Source organism: Pygoscelis adeliae, unplaced genomic scaffold, assembly GCF_000699105.1.
Source record: "Pygoscelis adeliae isolate BGI_AS28 unplaced genomic scaffold, ASM69910v1 Scaffold83, whole genome shotgun sequence".
Taxonomy (NCBI): Eukaryota; Metazoa; Chordata; class Aves; order Sphenisciformes; family Spheniscidae; genus Pygoscelis; species Pygoscelis adeliae.
The window spans coordinates 567,036-573,357 of record NW_008824467.1 but is presented as its reverse complement, the minus strand read 5'-3'; positions in this window follow the sequence as shown (position 1 = coordinate 573,357).

Sequence of the window (6,322 nt, the reverse complement as noted above, 5' to 3'; positions counted from 1 at the left end):
CCAGTAAAGAACACCTGCAAACTCTGATAACATATGTCAGTGCATTTTTTTTCTGGATACAAGTTAAACACGGCTATGTATTTTCACTTAGAACCACAGTAAACTATTAATTTATGTAGATTTTAAAATTCAATATGATCCTATTAATTTTCTCAGTCTGAAATAGAACATGGACAATTGGTTTATTTTTCAAGTCTACTTTATGCTTTAGTTCAAATACTGGCACACAAATATAGAATCCCAGAGATGTAACTGTAAGTAGCACTGTGTGATAGCTTATTATACTTAAGCAGAAGAAGCTTTACTTATTTATTTGTAAGGTCAACAGACTTTTCTTTTTAGAAATTTAAGGTCATCCACCCCATTGAACTTAAACCATTTGACAGAGTTCCTTTACATTCAACTCCTGAGTACCACCAGCTACATTCCAAAAGCGCATACTATCGTTGCCAGAACCAGAAATACTTAAGACATCTTCACTTAAAATTTAACAAGTATAAATTGTTAAGGGATGCCAAAAGTGGTTGCCTCTCCCAGCCACTCTGGCCAAGGACTGCCTCTTGCCTGGCCGTCGGAGCCCAACCTGGTGCCTCGGGGTCCCTGTCCAGGCTGAGGGACATGGCTGCCGCTTTCCCTTTGGCAGGTTCAACCAGTAGCAAAGCCCAGCGTGTATCCCAGGGACACACACAGGACGCTAACGCAGCTGCTCACACAGGCTGCCACAGACAAGGTGCTGCCTTCAGCAGCACCTATATACAGGACTCACACAAAACACAAGCACAGAGAGTCAAGTCCCCTTCTCTTTCGCTGGCAGAGGCAAAAGGTTGCTAGTGCAAGCACACACTTGACACTCTCCAGATTCACAAGTACATGCACATTCATGTGTCCCCCAAGTACCAGCACGGTTCCCTCTGTCCACCCAATACCCCTGCCCAGATCCCAGGCCCTCATACCCACCACACAGGTCCCTGCCTTGCCAGCTGGTCCAGCTTGACGTTTGCTAATGAGTACACATGCACAACAGGTTTGGGGAAGACAAGACACTCACCCCACCACCAGCCAGCACCAGGCACATGGGCTGTGACCCACGGTCCTGCTCCAGCTGCTGGCACTCTGCCCCTCACTCACACAGTTCCCCCACAGTAGCTGGTTTTCAGGACATTCACCATTCCCACCCCAGAGGCTGGAACCCGAGACCCCCACCTATGTGAGTAGCTGGCACTGAAACATTCCCCCTCACTCCAGTAGCTGACACCCCATCCACCCACACACATAGCTCTCACCAGTAGCTGGCACTTCATCCTTGCAGCACACATGTACATGGAGTGTGATTATGCAGAGAGAAAATTAAGAAAAGATTTAATAAGATGATGTAAGAAGGTAGACAGACTGTGGCAATCGGGCAAAAGGCTCAGCCAGACGAGCGTACTGACCAGCCCATTTCTACACAAAACCAGCCCCTCTTATACCCCTTTCTGCCTACCCCCACTTTGTCCCCCCCTGCTCCCCTTCCCCTGTTGCACCCTTCCCAGCTCGGTGGGTGGGATTCCCCTTGGTTTACAGCCTTATCAGATGCAAAGGCCAGGCTGATCTTCCTGGAAGTGGTGCCTGTGGTTTCTTGATAGCCCATCAATTAGTGTGACTGGCAGATTTGTTTCTTGTCATTGTCTCCACTTCTGTTTTCTTAGGTCTGTGTCTCTATATTTTTGGTTCTGATTTCCCCCTTTTTCCCTTAGTTTCCCATGAGCAGGTCCCTGCTCAGATGAACTTGCTGGAATGAACATTCCCACACCCCCATACACCCTCATCAATCAGTGGCCAGGTTTGGTTCTCATCATCACCTCCCTTATTATTCCTCCCTCAGGTTTCTGTCCCTGTATGTTTTGTTCATGGCTTCCTCCTTTTCTTATTATCATGTTTTGGCATTGAAAAAGGTCCTTGACCAGATACCCTTAAAAAAGCAGACACTCTCCCTTACATAACCTTATTCACTTCAACAACAACATTTTCCCACTTGCCGATTTTTAGTTGGCAATACTACCACCCCCCAACTGCTCCTTTCTTTTTGAAGGCTCTATTACTGCTGAAAATAGCCCTTACATATAAAGCTGCTGTAGATTAAAGGTAAAAAAATAAAAGTCTATTTTATTTTATAACTAGTTGATAATGTTTTCTTGTCCCAGCACTGCAGCTGAACATAAATCTGAAGATAAAATTTGTAGAAGTAGTACCAAAGAGGAATAAGAACATGCCAGCTTAGAATAACAAGAGCAAAGCCAATTAGAACACTACTTGCTAATCAAAAAGTTAACTCCTAAGTTAGAGTGACTGTAGTGCTAACAACAGGCTTCTCTAGGTTGCACTAGGAGCAGGTGCCCAGGTGCTGGCAGTGGACAACTGCAGGGTGGCCTCCATTGAGAAGAGGCCGGGGCTGCCCTGTGCTAAACACAGCTAGCTCCAACGGACTCACGGCAGGGCACAGCTGAAGCCAGCAGCCAAGATGGTGGCACCTCTAGGAAAGTGTATTTAAGAAAGGACAAAAATGCCAGAGAGGAAGAGAGAAAAAGAGTGAGAAACGGCAGTGCAAACACTGAGGTCAGAGAAGAAAGAGGGAGAGGAGGTGCTCCATGGCAGAGCAGATGTCCACACTACAGCCTGTAGAGGATCCTATGCTGGAGCAGACGGGTAATTCCTGAAGGAACTTCAGCCCATAGGATTGACCCCACACCAGAGCAGGGGCAAAGCATGAGGAAGAAGGAGCGACAGACAAGAAGTGTTATGGTCTGACCACAACCCCCATTCCCCATCCCCCTGCACTGCTCAGGAGGGAGGAGGTAGAGGAGTCAGGAATGAAGGGGTGAAGCTGAACTTGGGACAAATGGGGATGAGGGGAAGGTGGTGTTTCAATTTTTTTTCCTCTTTGTTTCTCTCTAGCCAAATCTATTTTAATTGGCAACAAATTAAACTAATTTTCCCCAAATAGAGTCTGTTTTGCCCATGATGGTAACTGGTAAGCAACCTTCCTGTCTCATCCTGAGCCACAAGCTTTTCCATCCTATTTTCTCCCCCATCCGTTGAAGAGGGGGAGTGAGGGCGTGGGCATCTGGCTGCTGGCCAAGGTTAACCCACCAGTCCTGAAGTCAAAAGATGGGATAACAGAACTTGCTTATAGGAGAAACAGAGCACCAAGAAGCCCCAAAACCTACATTAAGACTCTGTACCTCCACATATTTATTCAGTAAAGAACAACTCAGTAGCACAAGACAGCATGACAAAAAAAGGACACAGATACCTGTGACTTGTTATTTAACAGAATGGGTCAGAGCAGACCTACTACTGAAGCTTACACACACAATAACTTACTAGAACTAGAATAAATTGTATCCTGGCATTGTGTGATTCTAAAACAGCCTAGGAACTCAACAAATGTTTGAAGACATTATGTACCTGGCTTTAGCTTTCAACTTGTTTTCATATGCTGGCAAGTAACATTTTACTCTTTGAATAAGAATGGAGGTGTAACATTTTACTCTCTGAATATGAATTCTAAGTGTAGAAGTCTCTTAATTTAGTTTACCAGCAGGGAAAAACTGTGACAGCTTGGAAAAAAAAAGTTAAATGGAAGTGCATTAGACAAGTGTTTTTAATCTTATTTTTGTTATCCTTAGAATGGTTTTGCAATGAAAGCATTTAACAGTAATCGCCACCACTATTATCACTTATACTCAATTTTCACACAGATCTCTGTAACTGAATATAAAAGCCTACTTGTTATTTTATACTGTTGGAAAAAGTTGTAGGATTTGGGGTTTGTTTGGGTTTTTTTAAGAGCTAGCTTATACTGATTCTCTAGTACAGGTTTCAGTGCTGTATAATTTCAATATTAGATTCTGTGAAGTCAGCTATGAACGTTTGACTCTGAACATACCTATTACAGCAGGTAACTTTATACGGTGAGCTCCACAGGACAAAAAGCCCCAGGCCTGAGAGCCCTTCACCCAATGTACTTGATTTAATAAAGCCAACATGAAAGAGATCTTTTAGTAACATGCATTAAAATTCTACACTTAAGCTTAGCTGTAACCTATATGAAATTATTATACATTCCACTGCTCACAGCGTGGAAAAACACTAAGGTTAATATCAGAGAGAACATCCACAAGTACACATTGAACCTGCAGGGTTTGGGGGGGTTTTCTTCCTCCCACAAAAGAAAGAGGTACATTAAGTTTCCCTTGTCCAATTAAAAATTTAATTTGATGCTGAATGCCACGGTTGATACTAAATAGCCAAACTTTACCCTCAGCAAAACACACTATCACACAAATACTGCAAGCGACACTTTGTAAAAGTAACATCAAGCCACAAACCTGATCTAAGAACATAATCCAGACCCTCCTAGAAGTTCACGTATCTCAACACTGAGTTGCTTTAAGTGACTACAGACAATAAAAATTTGGAGTCTTAGCCCAATTAACTATACAATTTAACAGTATTTATCAACGTAAGATCAAAATTGGTTACTACAAAAAGAAATCCAGTCATCCTGCATAGTACCTAAAAACTTGGAAGCTTTAACTCACAATTGCAAAAATAACATAATTGATGTGGTAAAGGTTACCCAGCAGTACTTCATGGTGTTTTAACCTATCGGGCTCAACAAAAACTAACAAACAAAAGAACCACCACACCCTCCCCTCAAGACATACAAAATTCAGATACCGACTAAGGCACCTTTGTATGCCTTTGGAGCTAGCAACAACCATGAGAATTTCCTGCAGGCATTAAAACAGCTGTAGCTGCCCCGAACAGTGGAATTATTATTTAGACTAATTGGCTGAATTAGTTGGAACAGCTGCAAGTGATCTGAGGACCTACACATGAGAGTTTTTGAGTCACCTCTGTGTGGAACCTCCCTGAGCCTCTGCCTAGACAGGAGCCCCTGGGAGGAATCTAAAGAAAGTGGTTCAGCTTAAAGTAAAATCCAAACACATTTTAATTCAGCAATCCATCGTGTTGATGGAATAAGCACCAGCTCATGGTGGTCCTTCTGTATAAGGAAATGTATCAAGCAGGTAAAATGGCAGGTACAGCAAGAAGTACTAATGATTGCATCTCCTGCACACACCAACTTTTAACAACTAAGAGTTTTCTGCAGAGAATCCTTTGCTTCAGGACAAAGGAAAATATTCCTTGTCCAAAGACAAAGTGTAGAAGTCTGACGATATTCTAGCACTCTCAAGATACAAATAAAACCAATAGCTCTGTTTTGTGCACATCTAAGCTTTAAGTTAACTTTTTGGTTTTCAAATACACAAAAAAAACCACTAAAAAAAAAGTCTCAAACTACTGGGCAAGCTTGACTTGAAAGCAGATTTATTTCATTGTTTAGCTTAGTAAGAGTAATGTGAATGCTTTCCATCTCCTAAAAATTCACTAACAGTTATTTAGATTTGCAGCTCACACTGCTACAGTTCATATAAAAAGATACTAGAGAATTCATACGGGTCCTGTAACTTTCCAAACCTGTTATACCGAAATTATAATTATTTTAGTACTGAAGTTTTATTTGCTGATAGAATTTAAAAAAAGAAAATATGGGCTGTGCTAGAAAATATTTTGAATCTTCTCAATCACTGAGTATGAAAAATTGCTTGGCTCCTTCTACCAAAATTTCCACTAATATCATATATAGATTGAAGAATGTGGGAAGCGACAGATACTTTAATAACCCATTTATGGCCAACCACCTGAAGCGCAGCACCATTGACCTTCCACTTATTTGATAGTTTATCTTCTCCCTTGAGCCAAGGCCTATCAGGCCCTGCCACTCCTCCAGCGCACACCAGAATCCTTTCTCTCTTTCCCACAGGAAAGCCTGACTCCTCTGCTCCTTTCAGTTGTTCTGTCCATGTCCAAGCAAGGCAACATATTTGAAGCAGGGCTGATCTGTTAGCGCTAATGAAAGTCAAGAAGGTGAATTAGGAAAAGATGGAGCATGAGACAGATGGTAACTACAAGCCCCTGATCTACCATTCTAAGGCTGCTTTTTTCTTTCCAATTAAAGCCACATGACTACATTCATACAATTGTAAGACAAAATACTATTTCAAAGGTAGAAGATGACAGCAGTTCAGGGGAACACAGTAAGACAGTGGGACTGACCCTATAACAACGTAAGATCTCATTACTCACGTGCCCTTCTATTAGTCACTCCACAGGAGTAACACTAATAGGCTATTTCAGCTTCATAAGCACTGTGATTCCCCTCTGGATTTTCTGAAGAAGTCTTAAACCCCATCTCATATGTGAGGAGGCATCT